The following is a 14,501-nucleotide window of genomic DNA, read 5'->3' on the forward strand; positions in this document are numbered from 1 at the left end:
TTGTAAATCTGCAAGTGGATATTTGGAGCGATTACAGGCCTATGCTGCAAAAGGAAATGTCTTCACAGAAACCCTAGACAGAAGCATTCTCAAGAACTTCTGTTTGATGAGTGCTTTCAACTCATGGACTTGAAGCTTCCTTTTGATAGAATAGCTTTGAAACACTCCTTTTGTAGAATCTGCAAGTGTTTATTTGGAGCGCTTTGAGGCCTAGGATGGAAAAGCAAATATCTGCACATTAAAAACTGGACAGAAGCATTCTCAGAAACTTCTGTGTGATGAGTGCATTCAACTCACACACTTGAACTTTCCTTTTGATAGAGCAGTTTTGAAAGACTCTTTTAGTAACACCTGTAAGTGGATATTTGGAGGGCATTTATGCCAATGCTGGAAAACGAAATATCATCACAGAAAAACTAGGCAGAAGCATTCTCAGAAACTTCTTCATGATGAGTGCATTCAACTCACAGAGTTGAACCTTCCTTTTGAAAGAAGAGTTTGGAAACACTCCTTTTGTAGGATCTGCAACGGTTTATTTGGAGCGCTTTGAGGCCTATGTTGGAAAAGGAAATATCTTCGCATAAAAACTAGAGAGAAGCATTCTCAGAAACTTCCCTGTGCTTTCTGCATTCAGCTCACATAGCTGAACCTTCCTTTTGATAGAACAGTTTTGAAAAACTCTTTTCATAGAATCTGCAAGTTGACATTTGGAACGCTTTGAGTCCTAAGCTGGAAAAGGAAATATCTTCACATAAAAGCTGGATAGAAGCATTCTCAGAAACTTCTTTGTGACGTGCGCATTCAGCTCACAGAGTTGAAGCTTCCCTTTGATATAACTGTTTTGAAACACTCTTTTAGTAGGATCTTCAAGTGGATATTTGGAGTGATATGAGGCCAACGCTGGAAAAGGAAATATCTTCACATAAAAACTAGATGGAAGCATTCTCAGAAACTTCCCTGCGCTTTTTGCATTCAAGTCACAGAGAGGAAACTTCCTTTTGAAAGCACAGATTTGAAACACTTTTTGTACAGTTTGCTAGGGGATGTTTGGAGCGATTTGAGGCCTATGCTGGAAAACGAAATATCTTCCCATAAAAATTAGACAGAAGCATTCTCAGAAACTTCTTTGTGCTGTGTGCATTCAACTTACAGAGCTGAAACTGCCTTTTGAGAGAGAAGCTTGGAAACAGCCTTTATGTAAAATCTGCAAGTGGATATTTGGAGCGATTTGAGACCTATGCTGCAAAAAGAAATATCTCCAACTAAACCCTAGACAGAAGCATTCTGAGAAACTTCTTTGTCATTTGCGGATTGAACTCACAGAGTTGAACTTTCCTTTTCATAGAGCAGTTCTGCAATACTCTTGTTGTGGGAACTGCAAGTGGATATTTGGTGCGATTGCTTCATCTAGTGAAAAAGGAAATACATTTAGATGAAAACTAGATAGAACCATTCTCAGAAACTTCTTTGTGATGTGTGCATTCTACTCATGGAGTTGAACCTTCCTTTTGATAGAACAGTTTTGAAACCCTCTTTTTGTGGAGTCTGAAAGAGGATATTTGGAGGGCTTTGTGGCCTATGCTGGAAAGGGAAACATCTTCACATAAAAACTAGATAGAAGCATTCTCAGAAACTTCTTTGTGATGTGCGCATTCAACTCAAAGAGTTGAAGCTTCCTTTCGATATAACTGTGTTGAAACACTCTTTCAGTAGGATCTGCAAGTGGATATTGGGAGTGCTAAGAGGCCAACACTGGAAAAGGAAATATCTTCACATAAAAACGAGACAAAAACATTCTCAGAAACTTCTGTGTGATGAGTGCATTCAACTCCCACACTTGAACTTTCCTTTTGATAGAACAGTTTTGAAACACTCCTTTTGCAGGATTTGCAACCGTTTATTTGGAGCGCTTTGAGGCCTATGTTGGAAAAGGAAATATCTTCACATAAAAACTAGACAGAAGCATTCTCAGAAACTTCTTTGTGATGAGTGCATTCAACTCACAGACTTTAACATTCCTTTTGAAAGAGCAGTTTTGAAAACACTCTTTTAGTAGAATCTGCAAGTGGATATTTTGAGCGTTTTGAGGCCTTTGCTGGGAAATGAAATATCTTCACCTGAAAAGTAGATAGAAGCATTCTCAGAAACTTCTTTGTGATGTGCGCATTCAACTCACAGAGTTGTAGCTTCCTTTTGATACAGCTGTTTTGAAACACACTTTCAGTAGAATCTGCAAGTGGACATTTGGAGTGTTAAGAGGCCAACACTGGAAAAGGAAATATCTTCACATGAAAACTAGACGGAAGCATTCTCAGAAACTCCCTGTGCTTTATGCATTCATGTCACAGAGAGGTACCTTCCTTTTGAAAGCACAGTTTTGAAATCCTCTTTTTGTAGAATTTGCTAGTGGATGTTTGGAGAGATTTGAGGCCTATGCTGGAAATCGAAATATCTTCCCATAAAAACTAGACAGAAGCATTCGCATAAACTTCTTTGTGATGAGTGTAATCAACTCACAGACTTGAACCTTCATTTTGAAAGAGCAATTTTGAAACACTCTTTTTGTAGAATCTGCAAGTGGATCTTTGGAACATTTTGTGGGCTTTGCTGGGAAATGAAATATCTTCACCTGAAAACTACACAGAAGCATTTTCAGAGACTTCTTTGTGATGTGTGCATTCAACTCACAGAGTTGAACCTGACTTTTGATAGAGCAGTTTTGAAACAGCCTTTTTGTAAATCTGCAAGTGGATATTTGGAGCGATTTCAGGCCTATGCTGCAAAAGGAAATGTCTTCACAGAAACCCTAGACAGAAGCATTCTCAAGAACTTCTGTTTGATGAGTGCTTTCAACTCATGGACTTGAACCTTCCTTTTGATAGAATAGCTTTGAAACACTCCTTTTGTAGAATCTGCAAGTGTTTATTTGGAGCGCTTTGAGGCCTAGGATGGAAAAGCAAATATCTGCACATTAAAAACTGGACAGAAGCATTCTCAGAAACTTCTGTGTGATGAGTGCATTCAACTCACACACTTGAACTTTCCTTTTGATAGAGCAGTTTTGAAAGACTCTTTTAGTAACACCTGTAAGTGGATATTTGGAGGGCATTTATGCCAATGCTGGAAAACGAAATATCATCACAGAAAAACTAGGCAGAAGCATTCTCAGAAACTTCTTTATGATGAGTGCGTTCAACTCACAGAATTGAACCTTCCTTTTGATAGAAGAGTTTGGAAACACTCCTTTTGTAGGATCTGCAACTGTTTATTTGGAGCGCTTTGAGGCCGATGTTGGAAAAGGAAATATCTTCGCATATAAACTAGAGAGAAGCATGCTCAGAAACTTCCCTGTGCTTTCTGCATTCAGCTCACATAGCTGAACCTTCCTTTTGATAGAACAGTTTTGAAAAACTCTTTTCATAGAATCTTCAAGTTGACATTTGGAACGCTTTGAGTCCTAAGCTGGAAAAGGAAATATCTTCACATAAAAGCTGGATAGAAGCATTCTCAGAAACTTCTTTGTGACGTGCGCATTCAACTCACAGAGTCGAAGCTTCCCTTTGATATAACTGTTTTGAAACACTCTTTTAGTAGGATCTTCAAGTGGATATTTGGAGTGATATGAGGCCAAGGCTGGAAAAGGAAATATCTTCACATAAAAATTAGATGGAAGCATTCTCAGAAACTTCCCTGCGCTTTTGCATTCAAGTCACAGAGAGGAAACTTCCTTTTGAAAGCACAGATTTGAAACACTTTTTGTACAATTTGCTAGGGGATGTTTGGAGCGATTTGAGGCCTATGCTGGAAAACGAAATATCTTCCCATAAAAATTAGACAGAAGCATTCTCAGAAACTTCTTTGTGCTGTGTGCATTCAGCTTTCAGAGCTGCAACTGTGTTTTGAGAGAGAAGCTTGGAAACAGCCTTTATGTAAAATCTGCAAGTGGATATTTGGAGCGATTTGAGACCTATGCTGCAAAAAGAAATGTCTTCAACTAAACCCTAGACAGAAGCATTCTGAGAAACTTCTTTGTCATTTGCGGATTGAACTCACAGAGTTGAACTTTCCTTTTCATAGAGCAGTTCTGCAATACTCTTGTTCTGGGAACTGCAAGTGGATATTTGGTGCGATTGCTTCATCTAGTGAAAAAGGAGATACATTTAGATGAAAACTAGATAGAACCATTCTCAGAAACTTCTTTGTGATGTGTGCATTCTACTCATGGAGTTGAACCTTCCTTTTGATAGAACAGTTTTGAAACCCTCTTTTTGTGGAGTCTGCAAGAGGATATTTGGAGTGCTTTGTAGCCTATGCTGGAAAGGGAAACATCTTCACATAAAAACTAGATAGAAGCATTCTCAGAAACTTCTTTGTGATGTGCGCATTCAACTCACAGAGTTGAAGCTTCCTTTTCATATAGCTGTGTTGAAACACTCTTTCAGTAGGATCTGCAAGTGGATATTGGGAGTGCTAAGAGGCCAACACTGGAAAAGGAAATATCTTCACATAAAAACGAGACAAAAACATTCTCAGAAACTTCTGTGTGATGAGTGCATTCAACTCCCACACTTGAACTTTCCTTTTGATGAAGCAGTTTTGAAACACTCTTTTAGTAGCATCTGTAAGTCGATATTTGGAGGGCTTTTATGCCAATGCTGGAAAACGAAATATCATCACAGCAAAACTAGGCAGAAGCATTCTCATAAACTTCTTCGTGATGAGTGCATTCTACTCACAGAGTGGAACGTTCCTTTTGATAGAACAGTTTTGAAGCACTCCTTTTGTAGGATCTGCAACTGTTTATTAGGAGTGCTTTGAGGCCTATGTTGGAAAAGGAAATATCTTCACATAAAAACTAGACAGAAGCATTCTCAGAGACTTCCCTGTGCTTTCTGCATTCAACCCACATAGTTGAACTTCTTTTTGATAGAACAGTTTTGAAAATCTCTTTTCATAGAATCTGCAAGTCAACATTTGGAACGCTTCGAGGCCTATGCTGGAAAAGGAAATATCTTCACATAAAAACTAGATAGAAGCATTCTCAGAAACTCCTTTGTGATGTGCGGATTCAACTCACAGAGCTGAAGCTTCCTTTTGATATAGCTGTTTTGAAACACTCTTTTAGTAGAATCTTCAAGTGGATATTTGGAGTGTTAAGGGGCCAACATTGGAAAAGGAAATATCTTCACATAAAAACTAGACGGAAGCATTCTCAGAAACTTCCCTGTGCCTTATGCATTCAAGTCACAGAGAGGAACCTTCCTTTGGAACGTGCAGTTTTGAAACACTCTTTTTGTAGAATTTGCTAGGGGATGTTTGGAGAGATTTGAGGCCTATGCTGGAAAGCGAAATAACTTCCCATAAAATCTAGACAGAGGCATTCTTAGAAAATCCTTTGTGCTGTGTGCATTCAACTCAGAAGGTTGAACCTGCCTTTTGATAGAGTAGTTTGGAGACAGCCATTTTGTAAAATCTGCAAATGGATATTTGGAGCGATTTGAGACCTATGCTGCAAAAAGAATTATCTCCACATAAACCCTAGACAGAAGCATTCTCAGAATCTCCTTTGTCATTTGGGGATTGAACTCACAGAGTTGAACCTTCCTTTCCATAGAGCAGTTCTGCAACACTCTTGTTGCGGAGACTGCATGTGGATATTTGGTGCGATTGTGGCATCTAGTGGAAAAGGAAATACATTCAGATGAAAATTAGATAGAATCGTTCTGAGAAACTTCTTTGTGATGTGTGCATTCTACTCACAGAGTTGAACCTTCCTTTTGATAGAACGGTTTTGAAACACTCTTTTTGTGGAGTCTGCAAGTGGATATTTGGAGCCCTTTGGAGCCTATGAAGGAAAAGGAAACATCTTCACCTAAGAACTAGACAGAAGCATTTTCAGAAACTTCTTTGTGATGTGCGCATTCAACTCACAGAGTTGAAGCTTTCTTTTGATATAGCTGTTTTGAAACACTGTTTCTGTAGAATCTGCACGTGGATACTTGGAGTGCTAGGAGGCCAACACTGGAAAAGGAAATATCTTCACATAAAAACTAGACAGAAGCATTCACAGAAACTTCCCTGTGCTTTCTGCATTCAACCCACATAGTTGAACCTTCCTTTTGATAGAACAGTTTTGAAAATCTCTTTTCGTAAAATCTGCAAGTCGACATTTGGAACGCTTTGAGGACTATGCTGGAAAAGGAAATATCTTCACATAAAAACTAGACAGAAGCATTCTCAGAAACTTCTTTGTGATGAGTGCATTCAACTCACAGACTTTAACATTCCTTTTGAAAGAGCAGTTTTGAAAACACTCTTTTAGTAGAATCTGCAAGTGGATATTTTGAGCGTTTTGAGGCCTTTGCTGGGAAATGAAATATCTTCACCTGAAAAGTAGATAGAAGCATTCTCAGAAACTTCTTTGTGATGTGCGCATTCAACTCACAGAGTTGTAGCTTCCTTTTGATACAGCTGTTTTGAAACACACTTTCAGTAGAATCTGCAAGTGGACATTTGGAGTGTTAAGAGGCCAACACTGGAAAAGGAAATATCTTCACATGAAAACTAGACGGAAGCATTCTCAGAAACTCCCTGTGCTTTATGCATTCATGTCACAGAGAGGTACCTTCCTTTTGAAAGCACAGTTTTGAAATCCTCTTTTTGTAGAATTTGCTAGTGGATGTTTGGAGCGATTTGAGGCCTATGCTGGAAATCGAAATATCTTCCCATAAAAACTAGACAGAAGCATTCTCAGAAACTTCTTTGTGATGAGTGTAATCAACTCACAGACTTGAACCTTCATTTTGAAAGAGCAATTTTGAAACACTCTTTTTGTAGAATCTGCAAGTGGATATTTGGAACATTTTGTGGGCTTTGCTGGGAAATGAAATATCTTCACCTGAAAACTACACAGAAGCATTTTCAGAGACTTCTTTGTGATGTGTGCATTCAACTCACAGAGTTGAACCTGACTTTTGATAGAGCAGTTTTGAAACAGCCTTTTTGTAAATCTGCAAGTGGATATTTGGAGCGATTTCAGGCCTATGCTGCAAAAGGAAATGTCTTCACAGAAACCCTAGACAGAAGCATTCTCAAGAACTTCTGTTTGATGAGTGCTTTCAACTCATGGACTTGAACCTTCCTTTTGATAGAATAGCTTTGAAACACTCCTTTTGTAGAATCTGCAAGTGTTTATTTGGAGCGCTTTGAGGCCTAGGATGGAAAAGCAAATATCTGCACATTAAAAACTGGACAGAAGCATTCTCAGAAACTTCTGTGTGATGAGTGCATTCAACTCACACACTTGAACTTTCCTTTTGATAGAGCAGTTTTGAAAGACTCTTTTAGTAACACCTGTAAGTGGCTATTTGGAGGGCATTTATGCCAATGCTGGAAAACGAAATATCATCACAGAAAAACTAGGCAGAAGCATTCTCAGAAACTTCTTCATGATGAGTGCATTCAACTCACAGAGTTGAACCTTCCTTTTGATAGAAGAGTTTGGAAACACTCCTTTTGTAGGATCTGCAACTGTTTATTTGGAGCGCTTTGAGGCCGATGTTGGAAAAGGAAATATCTTCGCATATAAACTAGAGAGAAGCATTCTCAGAAACTTCCCTGTGCTTTCTGCATTCAGCTCACATAGCTGAACCTTCCTTTTGATAGAACAGTTTTGAAAAACCCTTTTCATAGAATCTGCAAGTTGACATTTGGAACGCTTTGAGTCCTAAGCTGGAAAAGGAAATATCTTCACATAAAAGCTGGATAGAAGCATTCTCAGAAACTTCTTTGTGACGTGCGCATTCAACTCACAGAGTTGAAGCTTCCCTTTGATATAACTGTTTTGAAACACTCTTTTAGTAGTATCTTCAAGTGGATATTTGGAGTGATATGAGGCCAACGCTGGAAAAGGAAATATCTTCACATAAAAACTAGATGGAAGCATTCTCAGAAACTTTCCTGCGCTTTTGCATTCAAGTCACAGAGAGGAAACTTCCTTTTGAAAGCACAGATTTGAAACACTTTTTGTACAATTTGCTAGGGGATGTATGGAGCGATTTGAGGCCTATGCTGGAAAACGAAATATCTTCCCATAAAAATTAGACAAAAGCATTCTCAGAAACTTCTTTGTGCTGTGTGCATTCAGCTTACAGAGCTGCAACTGCGTTTTGAGAGAGAAGCTTGGAAACAGCCTTTATGTAAAATCTGCAAGTGGATATTTGGAGCGATTTGAGACCTATGCTGCAAAAAGAAATGTCTTCAACTAAACCCTAGACAGAAGCATTCTGAGAAACTTCTTTGTCATTTGCGGATTGAAATCACAGAGTTGAACTTTCCTTTTCATAGAGCAGTTCTGCAATACTCTTGTTCTGGGAACTGCAAGTGGATATTTGGTGCGATTGCTTCATCTAGTGAAAAAGGAAATACATTTAGATGAAAACTAGATAGAACCATTCTCAGAAACTTCTTTGTGATGTGTGCATTCTACTCATGGAGTTGAACCTTCCTTTTGATAGAACAGTTTTGAAACCCTCTTTTTGTGGAGTCTGCAAGAGGATATTTGGAGTGCTTTGTAGCCTATGCTGGAAAGGGAAACATCTTCACATAAAAACTAGATAGAAGCATTCTCAGAAACTTCTTTGTGATGTGCGCATTCAACTCACAGAGTTGAAGCTTCCTTTTCATATAGCTGTGTTGAAACACTCTTTCAGTAGGATCTGCAAGTGGATATTGGGAGTGCTAAGAGGCCAACACTGGAAAAGGAAATATCTTCACATAAAAACGAGACAAAAACATTCTCAGAAACTTCTGTGTGATGAGTGCATTCAACTCCCACACTTGAACTTTCCTTTTGATGAAGCAGTTTTGAAACACTCTTTTAGTAGCATCTGTAAGTCGATATTTGGAGGGCTTTTATGCCAATGCTGGAAAACGAAATATCATCACAGCAAAACTAGGCAGAAGCATTCTCATAAACTTCTTCGTGATGAGTGCATTCTACTCACAGAGTGGAACGTTCCTTTTGATAGAACAGTTTTGAAGCACTCCTTTTGTAGGATCTGCAACTGTTTATTAGGAGTGCTTTGAGGCCTATGTTGGAAAAGGAAATATCTTCACATAAAAACTAGACAGAAGCATTCTCAGAGACTTCCCTGTGCTTTCTGCATTCAACCCACATAGTTGAACTTCTTTTTGATAGAACAGTTTTGAAAATCTCTTTTCATAGAATCTGCAAGTCAACATTTGGAACGCTTCGAGGCCTATGCTGGAAAAGGAAATATCTTCACATAAAAACTAGATAGAAGCATTCTCAGAAACTCCTTTGTGATGTGCGGATTCAACTCACAGAGCTGAAGCTTCCTTTTGATATAGCTGTTTTGAAACACTCTTTTAGTAGAATCTTCAAGTGGATATTTGGAGTGTTAAGGGGCCAACATTGGAAAAGGAAATATCTTCACATAAAAACTAGACGGAAGCATTCTCAGAAACTTCCCTGTGCCTTATGCATTCAAGTCACAGAGAGGAACCTTCCTTTGGAACGTGCAGTTTTGAAACACTCTTTTTGTAGAATTTGCTAGGGGATGTTTGGAGAGATTTGAGGCCTATGCTGGAAAGCGAAATAACTTCCCATAAAATCTAGACAGAGGCATTCTTAGAAAATCCTTTGTGCTGTGTGCATTCAACTCAGAAGGTTGAACCTGCCTTTTGATAGAGTAGTTTGGAGACAGCCATTTTGTAAAATCTGCAAATGGATATTTGGAGCGATTTGAGACCTATGCTGCAAAAAGAATTATCTCCACATAAACCCTAGACAGAAGCATTCTCAGAATCTCCTTTGTCATTTGGGGATTGAACTCACAGAGTTGAACCTTCCTTTCCATAGAGCAGTTCTGCAACACTCTTGTTGCGGAGACTGCATGTGGATATTTGGTGCGATTGTGGCATCTAGTGGAAAAGGAAATACATTCAGATGAAAATTAGATAGAATCGTTCTGAGAAACTTCTTTGTGATGTGTGCATTCTACTCACAGAGTTGAACCTTCCTTTTGATAGAACGGTTTTGAAACACTCTTTTTGTGGAGTCTGCAAGTGGATATTTGGAGCCCTTTGGAGCCTATGAAGGAAAAGGAAACATCTTCACCTAAGAACTAGACAGAAGCATTTTCAGAAACTTCTTTGTGATGTGCGCATTCAACTCACAGAGTTGACGCTTTCTTTTGATATAGCTGTTTTGAAACACTGTTTCTGTAGAATCTGCACGTGGATACTTGGAGTGCTAGGAGGCCAACACTGGAAAAGGAAATATCTTCACATAAAAACTAGACAGAAGCATTCACAGAAACTTCCCTGTGCTTTCTGCATTCAACCCACATAGTTGAACCTTCCTTTTGATAGAACAGTTTTGAAAATCTCTTTTCGTAAAATCTGCAAGTCGACATTTGGAACGCTTTGAGGCCTATGCTGGAAAAGGAAATATCTTCACATAAAAACTAGACAGAAGCATTCTCAGAAACTTCTTTGTGATGAGTGCATTCAACTCACAGACTTTAACATTCCTTTTGAAAGAGCAGTTTTGAAAACACTCTTTTAGTAGAATCTGCAAGTGGATATTTTGAGCGTTTTGAGGCCTTTGCTGGGAAATGAAATATCTTCACCTGAAAAGTAGATAGAAGCATTCTCAGAAACTTCTTTGTGATGTGCGCATTCAACTCACAGAGTTGTAGCTTCCTTTTGATACAGCTGTTTTGAAACACACTTTCAGTAGAATCTGCAAGTGGACATTTGGAGTGTTAAGAGGCCAACACTGGAAAAGGAAATATCTTCACATGAAAACTAGACGGAAGCATTCTCAGAAACTCCCTGTGCTTTATGCATTCATGTCACAGAGAGGTACCTTCCTTTTGAAAGCACAGTTTTGAAATCCTCTTTTTGTAGAATTTGCTAGTGGATGTTTGGAGCGATTTGAGGCCTATGCTGGAAATCGAAATATCTTCCCATAAAAACTAGACAGAAGCATTCTCAGAAACTTCTTTGTGATGAGTGTAATCAACTCACAGACTTGAACCTTCATTTTGAAAGAGCAATTTTGAAACACTCTTTTTGTAGAATCTGCAAGTGGATCTTTGGAACATTTTGTGGGCTTTGCTGGGAAATGAAATATCTTCACCTGAAAACTACACAGAAGCATTTTCAGAGACTTCTTTGTGATGTGTGCATTCAACTCACAGAGTTGAACCTGACTTTTGATAGAGCAGTTTTGAAACAGCCTTTTTGTAAATCTGCAAGTGGATATTTGGAGCGATTTCAGGCCTATGCTGCAAAAGGAAATGTCTTCACAGAAACCCTAGACAGAAGCATTCTCAAGAACTTCTGTTTGATGAGTGCTTTCAACTCATGGACTTGAACCTTCCTTTTGATAGAATAGCTTTGAAACACTCCTTTTGTAGAATCTGCAAGTGTTTATTTGGAGCGCTTTGAGGCCTAGGATGGAAAAGCAAATATCTGCACATTAAAAACTGGACAGAAGCATTCTCAGAAACTTCTGTGTGATGAGTGCATTCAACTCACACACTTGAACTTTCCTTTTGATAGAGCAGTTTTGAAAGACTCTTTTAGTAACACCTGTAAGTGGCTATTTGGAGGGCATTTATGCCAATGCTGGAAAACGAAATATCATCACAGAAAAACTAGGCAGAAGCATTCTCAGAAACTTCTTCATGATGAGTGCATTCAACTCACAGAGTTGAACCTTCCTTTTGATAGAAGAGTTTGGAAACACTCCTTTTGTAGGATCTGCAACTGTTTATTTGGAGCGCTTTGAGGCCGATGTTGGAAAAGGAAATATCTTCGCATATAAACTAGAGAGAAGCATTCTCAGAAACTTCCCTGTGCTTTCTGCATTCAGCTCACATAGCTGAACCTTCCTTTTGATAGAACAGTTTTGAAAAACCCTTTTCATAGAATCTGCAAGTTGACATTTGGAACGCTTTGAGTCCTAAGCTGGAAAAGGAAATATCTTCACATAAAAGCTGGATAGAAGCATTCTCAGAAACTTCTTTGTGACGTGCGCATTCAACTCACAGAGTTGAAGCTTCCCTTTGATATAACTGTTTTGAAACACTCTTTTAGTAGTATCTTCAAGTGGATATTTGGAGTGATATGAGGCCAACGCTGGAAAAGGAAATATCTTCACATAAAAACTAGATGGAAGCATTCTCAGAAACTTTCCTGCGCTTTTGCATTCAAGTCACAGAGAGGAAACTTCCTTTTGAAAGCACAGATTTGAAACACTTTTTGTACAATTTGCTAGGGGATGTATGGAGCGATTTGAGGCCTATGCTGGAAAACGAAATATCTTCCCATAAAAATTAGACAAAAGCATTCTCAGAAACTTCTTTGTGCTGTGTGCATTCAGCTTACAGAGCTGCAACTGCGTTTTGAGAGAGAAGCTTGGAAACAGCCTTTATGTAAAATCTGCAAGTGGATATTTGGAGCGATTTGAGACCTATGCTGCAAAAAGAAATGTCTTCAACTAAACCCTAGACAGAAGCATTCTGAGAAACTTCTTTGTCATTTGCGGATTGAAATCACAGAGTTGAACTTTCCTTTTCATAGAGCAGTTCTGCAATACTCTTGTTCTGGGAACTGCAAGTGGATATTTGGTGCGATTGCTTCATCTAGTGAAAAAGGAAATACATTTAGATGAAAACTAGATAGAACCATTCTCAGAAACTTCTTTGTGATGTGTGCATTCTACTCATGGAGTTGAACCTTCCTTTTGATAGAACAGTTTTGAAACCCTCTTTTTGTGGAGTCTGCAAGAGGATATTTGGAGTGCTTTGTAGCCTATGCTGGAAAGGGAAACATCTTCACATAAAAACTAGATAGAAGCATTCTCAGAAACTTCTTTGTGATGTGCGCATTCAACTCACAGAGTTGAAGCTTCCTTTTCATATAGCTGTGTTGAAACACTCTTTCAGTAGGATCTGCAAGTGGATATTGGGAGTGCTAAGAGGCCAACACTGGAAAAGGAAATATCTTCACATAAAAACGAGACAAAAACATTCTCAGAAACTTCTGTGTGATGAGTGCATTCAACTCCCACACTTGAACTTTCCTTTTGATGAAGCAGTTTTGAAACACTCTTTTAGTAGCATCTGTAAGTCGATATTTGGAGGGCTTTTATGCCAATGCTGGAAAACGAAATATCATCACAGCAAAACTAGGCAGAAGCATTCTCATAAACTTCTTCGTGATGAGTGCATTCTACTCACAGAGTGGAACGTTCCTTTTGATAGAACAGTTTTGAAGCACTCCTTTTGTAGGATCTGCAACTGTTTATTAGGAGTGCTTTGAGGCCTATGTTGGAAAAGGAAATATCTTCACATAAAAACTAGACAGAAGCATTCTCAGAGACTTCCCTGTGCTTTCTGCATTCAACCCACATAGTTGAACTTCTTTTTGATAGAACAGTTTTGAAAATCTCTTTTCATAGAATCTGCAAGTCAACATTTGGAACGCTTCGAGGCCTATGCTGGAAAAGGAAATATCTTCACATAAAAACTAGATAGAAGCATTCTCAGAAACTCCTTTGTGATGTGCGGATTCAACTCACAGAGCTGAAGCTTCCTTTTGATATAGCTGTTTTGAAACACTCTTTTAGTAGAATCTTCAAGTGGATATTTGGAGTGTTAAGGGGCCAACATTGGAAAAGGAAATATCTTCACATAAAAACTAGACGGAAGCATTCTCAGAAACTTCCCTGTGCCTTATGCATTCAAGTCACAGAGAGGAACCTTCCTTTGGAACGTGCAGTTTTGAAACACTCTTTTTGTAGAATTTGCTAGGGGATGTTTGGAGAGATTTGAGGCCTATGCTGGAAAGCGAAATAACTTCCCATAAAATCTAGACAGAGGCATTCTTAGAAAATCCTTTGTGCTGTGTGCATTCAACTCAGAAGGTTGAACCTGCCTTTTGATAGAGTAGTTTGGAGACAGCCATTTTGTAAAATCTGCAAATGGATATTTGGAGCGATTTGAGACCTATGCTGCAAAAAGAATTATCTCCACATAAACCCTAGACAGAAGCATTCTCAGAATCTCCTTTGTCATTTGGGGATTGAACTCACAGAGTTGAACCTTCCTTTCCATAGAGCAGTTCTGCAACACTCTTGTTGCGGAGACTGCATGTGGATATTTGGTGCGATTGTGGCATCTAGTGGAAAAGGAAATACATTCAGATGAAAATTAGATAGAATCGTTCTGAGAAACTTCTTTGTGATGTGTGCATTCTACTCACAGAGTTGAACCTTCCTTTTGATAGAACGGTTTTGAAACACTCTTTTTGTGGAGTCTGCAAGTGGATATTTGGAGCCCTTTGGAGCCTATGAAGGAAAAGGAAACATCTTCACCTAAGAACTAGACAGAAGCATTTTCAGAAACTTCTTTGTGATGTGCGCATTCAACTCACAGAGTTGAAGCTTTCTTTTGATATAGCTGTTT

Source organism: Pongo abelii, chromosome 9 (genome assembly GCF_028885655.2).
Source record: "Pongo abelii isolate AG06213 chromosome 9, NHGRI_mPonAbe1-v2.0_pri, whole genome shotgun sequence".
Lineage (NCBI taxonomy): Eukaryota > Metazoa > Chordata > Mammalia > Primates > Hominidae > Pongo > Pongo abelii.